The sequence below is a fragment of the Dermacentor silvarum genome, chromosome 1 (assembly GCF_013339745.2).
Source record: "Dermacentor silvarum isolate Dsil-2018 chromosome 1, BIME_Dsil_1.4, whole genome shotgun sequence".
Classification (NCBI taxonomy): Eukaryota; Metazoa; Arthropoda; class Arachnida; order Ixodida; family Ixodidae; genus Dermacentor; species Dermacentor silvarum.
In genome coordinates, this window is record NC_051154.1 from 160,617,815 (window position 1) to 160,637,382 (window position 19,568).

At 43.4% G+C, this 19,568-nt stretch overlaps 1 protein-coding gene across 3 annotated transcripts in view; it reads left to right on the plus strand.

Annotated features, from left to right (window-relative positions):
* LOC119436305 (tachykinin-like peptides receptor 99D) overlaps positions 1-19,568 on the plus strand; it is a 729,947-nt gene that overhangs the window by 367,561 nt on the left and 342,818 nt on the right. The gene's annotated exons all lie outside the window — the stretch shown is intronic.

A 19,568-nucleotide genomic window follows, 5' to 3' on the forward strand; every position in this document is an offset into this window, starting at 1 on the left:
ATTATTATTATTATTATTATTATTATTATTATTATTATTATTATTATTATTATTTCGTATTTACACACAAGGACACAAAGAAAATAGGGAGGGAGCAAGCTGACAATTGCCACCGAAAGGGGCACAACGCCTGCCTACTTTTTCAGGACAACAGAAAGAGGAAAACAGTAGAAATGGAAGCTATGGTTGTGTCTTTGGAGTTAGCGTAAATGTTGTGACTCTGCTAAATGAAGGAGCAAAGGAGGCATCGCGGTAGAGTATTATGCAGGAAAACATACGTAACTATCATATCTTCACGTGATTCTGAGAGCTTTACTTCACTGCAGCATCCTTTATGCATCTCACTATCGTACGAACAGTATCTTCCTTGTCATTGTCTCGCGACTGTATACTGTATAAAAATAAAAAAAATTGATGAATAATTGCAGAGCACACAGTTTTTCATGCTTTTTATACTGCTTGTCCTGAATACTTTTACAACTTATGGAGCAACAGCCAGCGCATCGTTTCTTCATAAATGCATAAGTGTTCACTTAATATTGCCAGCCATTGAAGCGAGTTGAATGTAACTGATTCTTCACCATTCATCGACTCTGTCAATACCATTCTCCTACCCACTGCTATAGCGCTACCCTATTATTCAACACGTTTATTGAGCGAATAAAAAAGTGTTTTCATTGTATGTGTTTACGTAATACGCACTCCCGCATTTTATGGCCCAGCGTCGGCTAAGTACCTGCCCTATCGAAAGCGACGGGGTCGCTATATCCAGGCCCTGCACCAACGAGCGTTTAAGCCCATTAAAATATATGCATAAACACGGATTTTCGTCAGCTCGGAGCGTGCGGAAGGGGCTAATTCATATTAAATGAATTGAATAAGTTGTGCCCCCTGTCATAGTTCATTAAGCCCTCGTTAATCAAGCATCAAACGCGGCGCGCTTAAATTTAATCAGCCAAGTTCACGGTAGCGGTACTGCTCCTGTCGGATGGCATGAGCGCTGCCTGTAAGTCGTGCCCTATTTATTTATAGTCTTACTCTGTCGATACTCTGATTCGAATGGATTTAGTTCACGGGGGGTAGGTCATTGCACTTTGATAGACCAAAAAAAGAACAATAATGTCCCCTTTTAGGGCACCCGAATATTCAAATAATCGGTGACAAATAAGACTCGCGGGGGCATCAATATGTGTCAAGGAGTTGGGGGGGAAATGGGGAAAGGCAGAGAGGTTAGCTAGTGTAAATACATTGTGACTACTCTGTGCTGGTGAAAACACTAAAGGGATAAAGAGAGAGATAGCCAATAGGAAGAGACAGGGAGAGAAGGTGCGCAAAGTACCGTCAAGCGATGCGAGGCGCTACAACTCTTAGAGTGGATCGCACAGGCCGCATCTCCTCAAGTAGCGGAGCAACGCTTTTAAAGCATTCTTTGTTGTGTCCTAGGATTCTCTCCTCCGTCAAGGCAGGATCGTCCAGTTTGTCGTGTGCAGTCGAGAGCGCTTTTATAACCACAAAAGCGTATCAAATTGTTTTCGTTGGTTACGAGACTCTACTTTTATGTTTAGAACACTAAACCAGTACCTTACACAGTCTTGTCACTTTTGCACCAAAAGTCAGTAATCCAGGTAAAAGCACAGCGTGTACCAATAACGCAAATTCCAGAGCCGGGCGCGTGGCCAATAGAAACGACACTGGGGAAAAAACACGAGTCAACAGCGTTGGACATCGAAGAATGACATGGTCTTCCTCTCTCTCGCGCTTCCATGTGGACACGCTGCGCCATGTAGCGGTACTGCCCAGAAGTTCACGCACAGCCTCCGAGATATGTGGCACGCCGGCAGGTGCGAACGTTGAGAATTGTTTTCTCGCTGGCCGCATAGCCAGTGGCACATGCCCAGTTACCGAAGTTGGCGCGAGAGAGAGAGAGAAAGCACTTTATTGGCACCCTTCAGAGAATATGGGTGATCGGGGTGAGACGCAGCTCCCCCTTTCACCGTCTACCTCCCCCCTAGACGTCGGCCGAAAAATGTTCATTAAAAGGCTGCACATACACAGTGCATTCGCGGCGAGAAGCTCGCGAAAGTGTCGGGCTGCAGTGCTTGAGGAATGAGTGACGTGACTTCGATTCCGCCCATCACAGAATGAATAATAAAGGTTAGCTTGTTTTTATCGAATAAATCGTGAAAAACGGTTAGACACGTACCTAAATGGTCACAGAGAAATAACTGCGTGTAGTAGGCCAAGAATGCTAATCACATTAAAACAGCATATGCAAATGCTTTCTGGGGTATTGAAACAAGACCTATACATTATAGCACAAGGTCTGCATGCTTGTATTCGCAGTATCACACTGCCCGACGAAAGCAAGAACGCGATAAGCGCCGCTGCTAGCTGGTCGCCGTGATAATTTGATTGCATGGCTATTGGTGCATATGTCTGATGTCACGGCTAACCGCACGGAGATCTGATTGGTGCTGGCCTAAAGACAGATGCGGGTCGAAAATTGAATTTTTCTTTTAAAAAGTTCTATCTTTAGATTTTTATGGCAAAATTACTCTTCAACATTCTATTTTCACGTGTATGAAATCAAGGCGCTTCTTCAACGGAGAAGACTGTGGAAAAATCGTAATCGATGCATCGTAGCTGTAGGGACTTCATTTTTCTATTCATGCTCTAGTGATGACGCGGAGAACCACAGATTTTGCCCAGAGAGTGAGCTTTCCTGGTGTAGCAACAAGCGAGCAGTAGCCCTGGTTCAGTCGGCACCAGCTCATTCTGCACTTTTCACCAGTGCTCAGGCGAAGGCTATGCTTGTTACATATGAGATACAAGCAAATAGCTGTTGTTTCGCTGTATTCAAGGCAAACCTCAAAATGCGGCTGTGTCGCTTAACAGCAAGGTTTGGTTGCTGTGCCCCAAACCAAGATGTGTTTCACGCACTGTCCAACAAAGGCCACAAGCACTTTGAAGAGTTACTGCAGGATTTGGGAGTCCGTCCAACTCGGTAGTTGATCGCTCTTATCAACCACAAAGGCAAAATCAAAAGAAACACAGAAGACTAAAGAAACACAAAAGAAAGACAAATGAAGCTAGATCTTATCATTGCAGTGTAGCAGAGAAAGCCCGGCTGGAGGAGGAAACTCGGAAGGTTTTAGAGGGCATCACTTACGCAGCAGGGGAATTTTTAGTTTAACATTTGTTCTGAAAGACTTGTCTGCATTCTGGCCTGCATTTATCCAACTTGATTACACGCAATAGTAATGAGCATGTTTGTATCTATCAATTTATGAACTATCAATTTCGTTTCTACTGTTTTTTTTATCTTACCTGTTTTAACTACTTGTGCGCTAAAATACCGGTGCTTAATAACACTCAATCTCGGTCAAATTGGGCATGCCGATGCACAAGGTTGAGTGAAATTCAGTAATTTGGGTTTTATTCTAGTTTGCAGCAATTTTCGTCACGTGCTTTTCAGGAAAGCAATCATTAATGTTCTTGATAACTCCAGCCGAGAATAGAAAAAAAAATATAAAGTGAGAAGGAAATTCTATTTGAACTTATTTGCAATTACTTATTTATAAAGAGCAATACAGGCTATTGTATAACACTCTCCTATATAGGTCTGGTAGGAAGCCCGAAAATTGCACAAGAGTCCCTACTTTTCCCACTTCCAGGAAGCACAGATAAATAACCAGATAAGATATTGAGAAAATAAAATATGATTCGGAAATCGGAGCATAAACTCTGTAGTTTTAATGCGCTCAATTCGATTAGCTGTATTATTACCGATGATGAATCTCTGAAACGCATCTCAATTACATAAGCCACGAAGCATCATAGTTTGGTGACGCAAGTTTTTTCTACTTATTAATATTTTGTTTGTCTATGGGGATTTTTCTGCGGTCTTCTGGCATTGCAGTCGCACTGGATACAGCACAAGGGAGAGTTTAGAGCATCACTTGCAGTGCCCGTGATGCTCCACCAGCCATACCTAATCATATACGGGGTGATCATTTTTAAGTTTTCCGGAATGGTTAAAGATCGCCTGTTACTGATAACATAATTCTTGTCCTTGAAATGCATTATTCAGAGAGGCGGACATTACTTGTACGTGAAATTGAAACATATATTCAACAAATTTAAAAAATCACTAAATAAACTCTTAGTTAATTACACAGCGGCATATATTGCAATTTATGAATTGTAGCCGGTGAGTATGCAAGGCGTGCCCACTTGGAATGAATTTCCAGGATGACACCAGTTTAGAGGTAGGCGCCATCAAACTCGCCTTAAAAATTCACTCTTGTTCCACTTGCTTTTTTTATGAAAATGCTATTTTATACAGTGAAGAACAAAGGTAGCTGGAACGCCCATGTATTGCGTTCCACAATTCGGGAAATAATATATCGAAACCGGTGCCATCCTGGCGATTCATTTCAAGTGGATACGTCTTTCGAACTCACTGGCTACAATTCATAAACTGCAATATGTGCCGTAAAGTAACTAATTAAGAAGTTAATTAGTAAGTTTTCTTTAATTAGTTGTAGGTGTTTCGATTTTTTGTGCTAGTAATGTCCGCTGCTTCAAATAATCCAGCTCAAGGACAAGAAGCTTGTTATTTGCCACCGGCGATTTTTAAAAAATGTCGGAAAACTTAAAAATGATCATCCCATATGTTAGCCAAACGTGCTTTTGAGCGTCGTTTATACCAGCCTGAAAGGAATACGGTAGTCAGTGCCTTCTTTTATTATTTACATGAAAAAATATTTAGATAATTAAATTATGGGGTTTTACGTGCCAAAACTACCATCTGATTATGAGACACGCCGTAGTGGGGGACTCCGGAATAAATTGGACCACCTGTGGTTCTTTAACCTGCACCTAAATCTAAGTACACGGTCGTTTTCGTATTTAGCCCCCCGCGAAATGCGGCCGCCGTGGCCGAGATTTGATCCCGCGACCTCTTGCTTAGCTGCCCAACACCATAACCACAAAGCAACAACGGCGGGTTATTTCGAGAGGCATTAGTAGGGGCTGTCCAGCAGCTTTATTTTTTATTTACTGCGTAAGGATTCATGGCTTTAGCCGTATTAAGACGCCAACGTCTTCTGTTATATCCATGACAATAGAAGAAAAGGCACCCTAAAACGACGGAATGTACAAGAAATTGCTCTGGAATGAAAACCAGAAGATGACGAGCGAGAATGTTTCGCGACCCCTTTAATGGCGCCATAGAGGGATAAGCCGACGCGTTTTTTATTGGACTTTTAGAAAGCGCCGTCTCCGTAACTTCAGCCCACTAGAAATCTGAGTAATCATGAACGCCCGCCAGAGATTAAAGTCCCAGCGGGAAGAACCCTTCAGGTATTGAGACCAGACGGATCGAGCTGGCGCCACTGCGGACGCCTTTAATGGGAGGCACTAACCGCGCTTCATTGTTGCTCTGAAAGCCACGATGGTGGTGAGGACGACAGGATGCAAAACTCGTGAAAGCGCTAAAGTGGAGGCACAAGTGAGCCAAGCTCGTTTGGGATCAGCTAGCCATTAGGCAGGAGTCAAAAAAAAAGAAAGACAGCCAAGAAGTCCGGAAAGACGGCAGCAATAGTTTATATTGCCTCCTGTGTTTCGTTTTTGTATGTTTGCTCGAATATGGGCTCCACTAGAGCAGCAAAGCTCTTAGAACATTTATTTAGTTTATATATATATATATATATATATATATATATATATATATGACGTTTTTTCTTCTTCTAGTTATCGGCACTTCACATATACGGGATCGTACACTCAATAATTGGCCTAATGGATTGATTGCTTCAAAACGCGGTGGCGCTAGCTTTTTGGCTGGAATCTGTGTTATTAAAAAACGGTTCATTTAGGAAAAGTTTCCGCACGCGGTGCGAACGTCGTTAAGATGACTGATTGTTTTATTAGGCGCAAGAACAAGTTTTTCTTGGTGTTTCTTGAGAAACATTGAAGAATTAAGCGTTGTGTGCTTCATTTGAACCTAACAAAAGTGTACAAGCACTTAGATGGTCACATCTGGCTTTCCCACAGGGGATTATTTGCACATCGGCATAATGCACCGTGCACAGTGTTCTGAATGCGCATACGGGCACCTGCTCGAAAACGCCAGCGAAGGTGGCAGCACGTGTGCTTCGGGCGTACACGCAGCAGTTCAGATGAAGCGTTTTGACGTCTAGATAGAAATGTGGCCAACCGAGCAGTTAAAGGAAATTACTTCAGCTACATGGCGATTTTTTCGTCATTAAACCACGTCAGCGTGCACTTATAAGTGCACATGTATTGGAAGAGAATGCCTCTGGAATAGTAAATGCGTGACTTTTCCAGAGAGCGCAGGCTTGTAATGCTACACTTCACTATAACTTTCTTTCTTTTTTCAGCCCAAATGTGATAGTATACTCTCGTAGCCTACTCTGGTTTACTTTCCTTTAGCTTCACGGCTTCAGACTTCATGTTTCGCAAGGCCCTCGTATGGTACAGTGTGAGTACCGATTATTTAGCAATTATCAAGGCGAGTATTTGGTAAAACTTGTCGTGCAGACTGACACCGAGCTTCGTTTATCTTCTCTAAGTCGCAACTATAGTGCGGCGCTCTGCACGCAAGTAGTTCCTGTTCCGCTTGGGATGTATAGGTAACGTATTCTGTAGGACATAAGGTAGCTCGCCTAGTGTCTTATGGGCTCCAAGTTACACCTTTCTTTGAATGTCTATAGGTAGCCCACGGGTAAATAAAGCAAAAAATGCTGGCAGGAGGAGATTCGGTTGGGACACATGCAATAAGTGAAGTTTGTCAAGCCCATACCGAAGAGCCACATTTGTGCTTGAAGCGTAATGCTGCATCTCATGATTCTTCCACATGCATAGGGAATACTGCGAAAGTTTTGCCTTTCAACTCTTCTCAACATACGGGTGTTTCATCCAACAGCAGCGGGTCGTGTCGTAGCACTTCCTGCTAATTCCACCTGGATAACGGCGCATATACAGTATTTTATCATTAACATAAGTCCACCTGTTATCCTCAGTGGCATATATTAATTAAGGGGTATCTAACTATGCAGCGGGATTTGCGAGTCTTCCTCAAATACATCAAGTTTCACGGGGCCTTTTACTGGCTTTTTTTGACTTGGGCATTTTGCAAACGCAGTGATTACTTCACCTGATGTATCATTTTTCGTTGCTGTTCTCGGAGAACTCCGAAGGCGATGCTCACTTTTCAGCTGACTTTTGATATATTCGGTGAGCCGATGCCGCGTAGGCTTCTCAAACAAGCTTCTAAAATCTCTGCAGCCGTAGGTTCACTTTGACTGACCCTCTGCGTAACACTCAGTTCCACCCGCCGTGGTGGCTTAGCGGCTATGGTGTTGCTCTGCTAAGCACGAGGTCACGAGATGAAATCCCGGCCGCGGCGACCGCATTTCGATGGGGGCGAAATGCAAAAGCGCCCCTCTCCCGTGCATTGGCGGCACGTTAAAGATTCCCAGGTGATAGATATTTCCGGAATCGCCCGCTACGGCGTGCCTCATAATCATATCGTCGTTTTGGCGCGTAAAACTGAAAAGAAAATTAAACACTTAGCTCAGGCTTGACCATGCTTTCTTGAGGGCTGCTTTGATGAGAGGCGGAAATGTCACGTCACACTGAAGGCCTATCACAGGCCCAAATCGCAGTTGGTTGACGATTAGGTGATTCGGTAAAGTCTTGTTGACGAAAAACATAATCTTTTCCGTTGTCGACTGTGCCAAAAGATTGTGTTCCTACCTTGAAACACTGGTCGGAAACGTGGGTGCCACCCGCCATATATAGCCCCTTTTTTTCCTGGCAAAACAAAACCCGCTTCAAGTACCATTTGCGATTAGCTGTCACCGCGAAGACTGTGCCGTTATAACGCCCGTCGCTATTATTAGTGGCGGAAGCCTGAGCATCAGGCAATGAGGACGCGCCGTTACCTAAAGTTTTTATAAGTATGGGTCCAGGATCGTCAGTAACCACTGTCTATGGCCAATATTCATATAGCAGTGGCGAATATGATAATTTGTGCTGTAAATCCCGAAAACCATCGCGAATAAGTTTCACTAATTAAGTTCTGAATTAATTACTCAAATACATGGGTTGCAATTTCGGAATATAAACCGATCATGAGACTAGCATCAGCATGTAGGTACTTGGCCCCAACATCTGTCACAAAGTACAAGGGTCTTATAAATATTTCCACCACTTCCTTAGGTAGAATAGAGTAACCAGAGGAAAGAGGTGACTCTGGCATATCCCATCTGTCTTGTTCCCATTCTATACTTGCCTTGAAATAATCGCTGGAAATAATAATGTCGCGTTTTACAACTAGCGCAACTTTCTTCATTAACTACGCATCGGTGTTATATACATACTTATTCTCACGCAGTACGTTAGGCATGGATTTGTCGGAAATTAACTACACTGCTAACACATATTGCCAAAATTTTTTGTTGGATTTCTTGAAACTGGTGCTATTGACGCTTTTCGCGGCGATCCCGTGGGCGCAGCCATGTTTGATCACGTGGTGACGCATCCATTGCTTGCCTCGACTGCCTCTGTTGCCTCCGTGTTGACAATGGATGTGTATGACGCCTCTGCGGCTTCGCAAGCCTCTGTTTCGGGAGATATCGTAGGCGATGACTGGCTAGACGACACGAATCTTCGGCCAGAGCTTCAGATGACATGTAAAAGCGTTTTTGAAGCTCATTAAGCTATGTCCAAACGGTGCAAGCGGCGTATATGGTGCTTGCTCTAAAAGCGGGGTTAAATATGTATTCCAAGCTATCCAAACTTTCGCTCATGAATTAAATCAGGACTAGCGTGCTTTGAGTCTTCGTTCTTTATTTGGAAAGTATTTTGAAGCAGTGGCTTGTCCTTTTTCTGACTCAGTAAAGTTCCTCGGTGCTGTCACTATCTGATTATTTTCTGCCTAATTTCTTGCGGGTGTGCTCAGTTCAGTTGGGTTTGTTCTTACTGTGCACAAAGCTTAAAACGAAGTTGTTCTGTACATTGCAATACCTGTAGCAAGGACGTATTATCGCTCGTAACTCGCTTACTCTTGTGGACCATCACGAAACATTCGGCTTCGGCCATTCGTGCGCTATCGATGTAGTACCGTCATTTATTGTGCGTATATATAGTGCGCATATATTCAAGTGTGCGCCCATTCACTTATTCTTGACACGTTGGTGAAAGAGTGGGTGTAAGTTTTCGTGCCAGTTGGGGTAGATGTGTGTAGATAATGTGCGCGAAACCTACTATGACAGGAAGCGGCGCTACTCCCTTTATCATTTTTCAACGAGTGGTACGCACTCTTGCTGATGTAGCGGGGCTGACGCCTTCTTTGCAGGTTAGCGATACAACGCTGGCGGATGAGAAAATTTTTGTATCCTCGAGGAAAGCCGTACATCTCGAAGTGCCGGAAACACGTACGGACAGCTACAGCAGTGGTCCGCCAACTTGGACACACAGACATTCCTTTATGTGCCAGTCACTATTTTTGCAGCCAACTACTGCACACGTCTTCAATCCACATGATTCAATCCAGCCTGAATGGAGCACAGTGCGTTAGCAAAAACTCAATTGCATTTCCGGAAGGTGATCGCGCAGAAGCACGGTAGAAGCGTTAATGGTTTCGTATTCGTGCGCGGTCGCGGAGACGACGTACAGCGCGCTGCCGAAAGCGGCACCTCGTTTCTCTAGAACAAACTACTCCGCGAAAAGGGTCAATATAGTTTAAGTAAATCTGTTCAGTTAATGTACTTTGAGCACTGAGTGGCTTCAATCAGCGATTGCAACATCGACTCAAAAGTTAATATAGAAAAAATAAAACTGGCTTAATTATTGAGCATATTGAATTATTGAACTATAGCATAAATTTTGATGTCCACCTCTGCGATGATAATTGGTCAACAAAAATTGTAATTTTGTCCATTTTCTCCCGAATCTACTGTTTTCATTAATAATTGTCAGCTGTAATTTAGTTAGCAAAAAGGCACTGTTCTGGGGAATAAAGATTTGCACGTACTTGGTGTGCGGTGTTACCGTCATATACTAAAAAAATAAAAAGATATCATGTGCCAAATGCATCGAAAACTGCATGGTGCATGATGTTTCTGTAGCGCAGTGAATATGTCTCAATGCCTTTCTCTTTTTATTTTTATGCGTGCCGCAAGTTGCTGAAGAAGAAGACCAAAATAATGCTGCTTATTCAGAAATACAGCCACCACGCAGAGCTTTGCTCGCTCTCGAGTTCCGCGCGGAATCGTCGCCAGGCGCAGTGTAGAGGGCACGCTTATGCCAAAGCTCTTATGTGACTCTTGGTATACAGTGGTACGGCTGCGGTGAAAGGATCACCCTTCTTTATCGGTGTATAGGGCCACGCCAACAGTGGGGCATTTTGATAAGGCTGCTTTGCAGTGTAACCTTTCGACTTGGTGTTACCGCACCGAGAAGTGACTCAAGACACAAAAATGCTCGCCTGATCACACAGAGAGCCATGACATGTGCGTATTGTGATGTTTCCCTTTGTGGCGTGCAGTATGGGGGTACGTTCCTTAGTGAAGTGCGAAATAGCGAGATCGGGAGCAACGCGCTCCAGGCTACCGAAAACTCACTTGTGGTGAAGAACACAAAAATCGTTAGCAGAGTTAGAGCAAAGAGCAAAAGGAAAGGTAGAGAGGCTAGCCCTATTAGTAATAAGGTTTTCTACTAAAAATATAGGAAGAATATAGGAGGACTATAGGCGGTATAGGAATACAAAAATTAAAAGCTAAAGTAAGGAAAGAAGGGAGTTGTGCCGGCATACGGTCACAGTCTTCACCTAAGCTCTTGATGCTACAGTGGCCTAGAGCCCCTAAAAAGCGACGTCGAGTTCTTTCTCGGTGATATGACGAAGAATCTCTAGAATTCCAAGCCCTAATTGGTCATGTGGTTCACGCCGTAAGGCGGATAGCAAACACAGCAATGCTACCTTGGATCAGTGAAGGCGCGCTATTTTACAAGTGGTTCCTGACGAACCACTTCAAGTGCACCAGGAAGAGAAGCAATCTCTGCAGCTGTCGACATTTCCTACAGAGAGGTTTTCATTTTTATGTTTATCCCTTGGCCTAACTCCCAAAGGGACACACGGGATTTGGAATGCGTCGTAGTGGAGACCTTTGGATTAACTTCGCCCTCTTGCAGTTTTTAGCGTGTACCGAAATTTCGATACGCGAGAGCTTTCAGATTCCGCATCCATTAGAATGCGGCCGCTGCGGTCGGGAATCGAACCCACGACCTCGTCAGCAGCAGAGCGCAACAGGCACTGAGCCACTTCGGTGGGTAAAATCGTCAAAATCAGTTGCATTGTAGCACGAGAAAAACATGAGTACTAATTGATTTCTTCAAAGGAGTTGAATTTCCCTCGATGTTTAGGAATGTGGCTAACGCGTCATGGTTTTCCAGTACTGGTGATAAATGTGTCACTGATTTATCAAAAAGCCGACAAATCACGGAGCTGGCCTACAGCATCGAAAGCCGCCAAGTGCTTAACAAAGAACATGATTTGACTAAGAGGCGCAAATTTTGTTAATTGCATGAGGCGCGACAAGTGCATCTTCAGTTAGAGAGAGAGAGAGAGACGGGACTAGAGGAAGGCAGGGAGGCTAACCAGCCTGCACCCGGTAGGCTACTCTCCACTGGGAAAAGGGGAAAGGGGAGTGAAATATGAGAAGAAGGTGAGAAGTGCACAGTATGCATGCACACACGCAATTAAGTGCGCATCGTTCCTTTCATCACAAGTGCTCATAAAGATTGGTGCAGGCAGGTACATAAAAAAAAAAATACCGCAGCGCCTTTGTGACTTTGAACATGGCAGAAGCCTGAGGCCACGGTACCAGGACATTTTATGTAAAAGGCCTGCCATCTAAGTGCCCTAAATGTGTCCTAAAGGCAAGCCTCTTCGTATGATGGGCAGTCACAAAGGAGGTTTTTTGAGGTTTCTGCTATGCCACATATGTTGCAATTGGCACTGCCCGCCATTCTAATTAAGAATGAATAGAAGTGCGTCAGAGAAATTCTTACTCACAGGTGACATGGTAACGTTTCTTCTCGTCGAGCAAAACGTAAAAAAAAATGCAACTTCGTATATGGGTTGAAAGCGTATAGGCGCCGTTTAGTGAACTCCGGTGTATCCCCTTTCCTTTAATGTGGTTGTATACGGGCAAGGGTAAGAGAGTTAAATTGCCGCGCTGCATCTGTTTTCGACAACGGAATAGAGGTGCTTTCGCTTTCTTGATGTGCCTTCCGGGGAGCTTTGTCGGCGCCGATGATATGGCATTGACCAGGTAGCCACTGAAATACTATGCCGCGACCTCTATCAATTAACCGTTTTATAGCAGTGTATCCTTATCTACTGCACTAGTTGCTCATGTGGGCCGCTACTCATAGCTGACTGGGGAGGTTGTAGAACTGCCTTCGAGTCGCAGAATATCACTAAGCGATTGGGGGACACCTGATTAACATAGAAGGCTGCGCTAGGGAGTGCGACAACTTCTGACCCTGTCTATCTAGCGACGTTAGAGATCTTGAACTTCTTGCAGACGAAATGACTACCGAACGCCAGTGGAGTTTGTCAGAGGTGAAGAGCAATCAGTGCAAAGGTGAAGTCGGTCGGAGTATACATCATGCCATAGATGCAGAGCGGCTTGCTTCAGGCCGAATGTGGGCAAGCTGGATTTTTTTTTCAACTTCTGGAATGTATAGGCACACTTGAGGTTGCCGGAGACACCATGCAGAGGGTGGAAGTCTTGCTGCAGGGGTGAAACCAGATGGAAGAGACCAGTGGTAGGAGGCTACATTTCTCGAAAATGTTACCTCGGGTCTACTTTACGAAAGAGAAGCAATACGTTGAGCCTGGAGCGGGGAAACGTGCCGAAGATGTGTGGCGACATACGTATACTGATGGGATGATCTCTAGCGATGACAATTGTTGCGGCTGTTGAGGTGCATCTCGGAAGATCTAGACAGGTTCTAAGCGCCCGGGCTCCCGTGCTCTCCAGCACTTCCTAGGCTTAGCAGCACCGGACGGCTGTTAACGTCCAGGTGGAAAATATCTCGAAACACCATCAAGGCAACAAGCATCGAGAGGTGAAAATAAACGCAAAGCTTGAGAAGTACAGAACCGTCGAGGCCACCTCGATTCGCCTGAATTTGCAAGAGCACATTGAGGCGAACATTTTAAAGTGCAAACGCCAAATAACACAAAGCCTCCTTTTGCAATTGTAAATGGCTGGGTTGAAATAGAAAATGGGGGGAGGGGGGGGGGGGGGTTGGAGGACCGTTGCCATTGGTGCGCAATAAAATTAGAAGTTCTCGGAGCTTTTCTTTCCTCTGAAGTCTCGCTCCTTGAACATGGTCCCTTTCTTCCTGTAAACCTTGGGTGCAGGTGATATTTAAATGTTCACTTCAACGTAGCTATCTAGCATGCTGCGTTCGCAACAATCTGGTAGGACAAAGGAAGGTCTTTAAAAATTCATATTTTTTTCTACCTGATCGACGCTTTCACTAAAGCACAAAGGTCGGTACGGGAAAGCTTGGAAGAATGCAAACGTGAACCTCTCGCACAGGCTATTTTTTCCTGGAATTTACCCACACCACCAGCTTTTTTTTCCTTTTCTCTTTTTTTTTCTTTTTTTGTCAGACTTCTTGTTCGCTCTCGGGCCCACATTTACCGCAATTGGCTCCCGCTGGCGATGCTTCAGGCTTTTAGTATCGGAGAAAATGCTTTATTGAAAATCGAAAATACAAAGAGAAATAATTCTCTCTTTTTCGCCCCACTAAGACAAAAATGGGTCGCTGCTGTTTTCGATGGCAAAGAACAACGAGAGAACCGTATTAGTAAGTGTCTAGCAAGAAGCCACAGCTTCGATAAAAAATGTACATTTGGTTTCGTGTGGTCAGAGTTGTTCCTTCAATGCTCGCTGCGCCATTAAACAAGTCGGCTCCTTTTTATTTATTAATTTTCTTCCGGTGCCTACGCAAACACTTTGCAGCACGCATCGTGTGCACTCGAGCTCTCGCGAATGGTCTCCGGCGAAGCTACGCCAAACAGTGTCTGCAAATTAAATTGCCTCTCTTTTCATTAACGCACTTCTGTATTTCTATGGAACCTTGCGGTGTTTTAGTTGATGATTGCTTATTTTCGTGAGTTTATTTTCACGCTGGAGCTCGTGTCAGAAATTTTGAAGCCACTCTGCTCTCGGCTGAAGCTATATGGGCCCCGTGCAGTCATAGATCCTGAGCAGCCTTTGCCTCTCAAAAGCTATTCCGGTCGAGCTTTATTTGCCAGAAGTATTTAGCATAAGCTGCGCGTTTACATGTATGAGACAACTGGCGCATCGTATCCATGTAGACGTGGCTAATGCGCTAGGAAAACCCGTCGCATTAATGCGCCAGACAAGGGTGCATTGAGAAGAGTAAGTCTACCTTCGCAGTGGACGTAAACGCGATCGCACCGCATTAGGAATTATGGGAAATGGAATTTGGCGTGGATCTGCTGCGCTCGCCGAGCTCGTGACACCGGAAGCGTCTCTGCAACAGCTGCTTTGCCTTTGATGTGCGACAACCCGTGCCGCTACCATCGTACCAGGGATGACGCGCTGCATGTAAACGCTGGCACATCGCAGAACTCGTGATGCGCTAGGAAATGTGATGCGCCACTGTCGCATTCATGTAGACGCGGCTGTAGTGTGGCGCGCTTTATGCTGCAGTTATATTCTGCCCATGCGAGCATCAACCTTGCCGCCCCTCAGGAGATGTATTTTGCATGAAAGAAAAGTTACAAATAAACCAGTTCCAATTACCCGAAGCTACATGTAGTGCCAGTGGAAAACAATTAACCAACAACTTCTCAGGCATATATAGCCGTGGTTACGTGAAGGTTTCGCGTGCACGAGCCTGTGGTCGGCGTTATGATGACTTTTTATGCACTAAAATATGAATAAATAAGAAAACGTGTTGTTTTCCAAACATTTATTTGACGCACGACTCCTCACTGCTTCGTTTTGGACTTCATGCCCACGTCAGGTATCTCTTCTCAGTAAAAGGAACATAGTTGAATACACGGTGTTTCATTTTAGCTGCACCAATTTTTTTTTAAATTGCCTATGGCAGATAGCAGAATTATAATCCTTGATCTAAACTACTCGATGAGGCAGCCATTACTTTCACAAGAAATAAAAACGCCCAATTGAATAATTACCCTAATTACGCTAATTAAGTTTTTAATAAATTATTTTACGGCACCCCTTTCAAACTATGAATTATAGGCGCTGAGTTCGCAAGGTGTATCCACTTGGAACGAATTCTCAGGACTGAACCAGTTTCGAGATAATAATTTTCAAAGTGTCCGATAAAATGCATGGGCGTTCCAGTTAACTTTTTGATGAAAACGCTGTTTTATGCATTGAAGCACAAAAGTAACTGGAACACCAATGCATTTTGTGGTGAAAAGCAGTGGTCTGAGTGGAAAACTCTGACCAACACAGTGGATGATCTTGAAAATCGATCTAGACGGTGTAATATGATCTTGTATGGCATTAACGACGGGGTAGAACACAAGTCACATACGACTTCTGAAAAACATATCCTAGAATTGTGCAGGTCTACTCTGGGGATAGACCCTGGCATCGAAAGGGCCCATCGTCTCGGACGCTTCAGTCCAGAACGAACTCGGCCAATAAAAGTTAATTTCAATTCATTCAAGGAGAAAGAGGGTGTTCTGTCGAATGCGAGAAAGTTAAAAGGAAGTTCTACTAGCATTTCAGATGACTTCTCTGAAACAGTTCGAAAAAAGAGGAAAATATTGTGGGATTATGCTAAAACTCGCAAGGGCACCAATGGTAAAGCGTGTCAGAAATACGATGTACTTTATTTGAATAGCGCAAATACATATATGACGAATCTCGGGGCCAGGTAGTTCAAGCTCCTTGACAGACTAAACCAGAACGTTATACTTGTCATTTCTTGTTCTAAATTGCCGAAGTGTGAAGAATAAAGTAGAAGAGTTGCGTGGGCTAATCGACATGTCGAAATCATCCGCTGTAATTGGAAGTGAATCATGGCTGGATGGTGAGCTCATGGATAGCGAAGTTTTTCCCGGCAACTACATCAGCTATAGAAATGATCGCGACAGTTATGGGGGAGGCGTCTTTATTCTTATAGACCACATGGTTAGCTCTTGTAAGATCCAAATTGATGTAGGGATAAATGAGGCTGTATGGCCTCAAATTAGACTTCTAAATGGTAAATACTTATCTGTATGTTCGTTTTACAGGCCACCGGGAAGCCGGCTTCATGATTTGAGCACCCTAACTGACATCATTGAAACTGTTAAAACTGACTGTTTAGTTATTGGGGGTGATTTTAACATTCCTGAAATAAACTGGTGCTCAGACAGTGTTCCATCTCGAGCCACTACTGCATTAGGCAAAGAAATGCTAACTCTCTGCAATTCGTTTAGTTTATCCCAGTTAGTGCTGCAGCCAACGGGTGGGAATATTGTTTTGCGTTTATTATTGACTAATCTGTAGTTCAGTTCATCCTTATATTGCGTAGTATTAGCGATCACAGTTGTGTTCTGGCGGAAATGAATTTTCAGGATATTAAACTTGAGCACAGTCGCAATCGGCGCATTTACAGTTATCGAAAGGCACGTACCTTTGAGGGTTAGAATCCTATATTGATGTGTACGAAACATTGTCTGAATCGCTCAGCGTAGATGAACTGTGGAACACACTGAAAGATAAACTTTTCGATCTACGTGAACGATATGTACCGTCATGGGTTATGACGAAACATCTCATATACGCACGCTTCAAAAGAAATCCATCGAACGAAAACAAGAATCAGTAAAGAAAGATTAGAAATGATATGAGTGCTTCGGTTAAAATAGCCAAATTTGCCTACTTTCAGTCCTTTGACTTGCGCATCCAAGATTGCCCTAAAGAATTTTGGCAGTATATAAAAAGAAATAGAAAGGATGACTTGTCCTTCCCACCACTCGATCATGACGGATTATCGTTCACGATAATCTGGAGAAAGCCAGTGCTTTAACGCGTTTTTCAGCTCGGTGTTTTCTGCTGCCAAAAGTCGCCCTGACTTTATCAGTGCTGAACCCATGGCGGACGTTGTATTTGATCAGCGAGGAATTGTGTCGCTCTTAGAACGCTTGAAAGAAAACAGTGCCACTGTACCATACGGCATACCCACGATCTTGCTCTCTTCTTGTGCGTTTTCTCTGTCAAAGTACCTACAGATTCTTTTCACAAAGTCATTTCAGGACGGATCTCTACGAGATGAATGGAAACTTGCAAACGCTGTGCCTTTACATAAATCTCAACTTTGAAATATTGTTTCAAATTATCGACCAGTGCCTTTGACCAGTGTGATATGTAAAGTTTTAGAGCGCGTGTTTTATACTAACATTATGAGCCATCTTAATGCATACGCATTATTAAATAGCCATCAGCATGGTTTTCGCAGTAGTTACTCGTGTGTCACCCAGCTTACCGAATTCGTTCATGATTTAACAAGCGCACTGGATAAAGGGCATTGTGTTGACTGCTTATTTCTTGACTTCCGCAACGCATTTTTTGTTTTGTCACATTCGTGATTAATAGAAAAATTGTCTTGTTACAACATAAATGAGAACGTTATTATATGGATAAAGGAGTACTTGAGCCTGAGGCGTCAGAGAGTTGTAATCAACGGGAAACAGTCGCATGACGTTGATGTGACCTCAGGGGTGCCTCAAGGATCCGTCCTGGGTCCTTTACTGTTCATAATTTACATGAATGACATTGTTACAGGTATTTTTTCACGCATGCGGCTTTTCGCTGATGATTGTGTTTTGTATAGAATTATCAACGATCGAGGTGACAGCGAAGCATTACAAAAGGACTTGTGTACATTGCCCAATGGTTTGAGGATTGGGGAATGCATATTAATCTACAAAAGTCTGCACATATGTGTTTCACTAAAAACAAAGACTCCTCATGATTTTACGTATAACATTAACAGTACGAAACTTCTGTCATTCTTGGAATTTAAATATATTAGTGCATATTTACCCAGTGTAATGTCTTGGCACCGCCATGTCAATTTTGTTACTGCCAAAGCCTGCCGCGTTTTGGGCTTCCTGCGTCATAACGCCAAACATTTTCCTGTAAAAACCAAGGAACCGTTATACATATCAAATGTTAGAAGCATACTTGAGTATGCTTGCACAGTCTGGGACCCGAAACGCCTACTTGACATACAAAAGCTAGAAAGAGTTCGGAATTTGGCCGTTCGTTTCGTTTTTATTGACTATGGTAGGTTTTTCAGCGTATTGAGTGCAAAAAAACACTTTCCGCTGGGACACACTTCAAAAACGCAGGGAAGTTCTCGCTTAAATTTTTTTCCATAAAATATGTCATTCAAGAACTGGAATTAACCAAACCCAATATATATTTAGTACGAAGAGACCATTCGCTCAAAGTTAAAGAATACAGTTGCCGGACCGACCTCTTCAAAATGTACTTTTCCCCAAAACAATTTCTGACTCGAACAAATTGCCTGAGGAGATAGTGTCCATAACATCAAATGATTCATTTTCTTCTTCGATGTGACATTTTTATGTATAACAATTTTGGGTTTTTCCTATCTCACTGTTATTTTCGCCACCAGAGCGCGGTGGTATTTTGTGTACCTTTTCCTTTTTCAACCCCCCCCCCCCTTGTAATGCCAGAAATGGCGCTGTGGGTACTATGATAAATAAATAAATAAATAAATAAATAAATAAATAAATAAATAAATAAATAAATAAATAAATAACCTTACCGCATATATTCCAATGCACGAACTGTAGCCGGTGAGCTTGAAATTCGTACCCACTTCAAAAAAATTTTCAGGGTGACACCAATTTCGAGATATTAATTCCAGGTGTTGGCGACGCAATACATTGGCGTCTCAGTTATATTTTTGCTTCAATGCATAAAATGACGTTTTCGTAAGAAAGTTGTACAGCAGTGCATTTTCACCGCAAGAGTGATGGCGCATATCTCGAAACCCGTGCCGTCCTCTGTATTCGCTCCAAGGGGATATGCCTTGCAAAGTCATCGTCTACAATTCGCAAATTGCAATATGTACCGCAAAGTAGTTAATTAAAAAGTTAATTATTATTTCTCGTTATTAGATTATGCATTTCGATTACTCGTGCAAGTAATGCCTCCCGCTTCGTGTAATCCAGCTCAAGGACTACAACTACGCTATCTGCCACAGCCGATTTTTAAAGAATTCTGTATAGTGTAAAAAAATACCCCGTATGTCCAGGAAGATAAGTGAGGGAAAATTGTTCTTTATTATTATTGTTTTTTAGAGCAACGTGTTTCCAGGAAACTGTCGGTTGGGCATCGTTCATTTGGTCGAACGTCTCCCCTTTGTCACTGACCGTTCATACGAAAGTAGGAAATTTCGCTTTCACTAACGGAAGCACATATTTTGCCAACCTC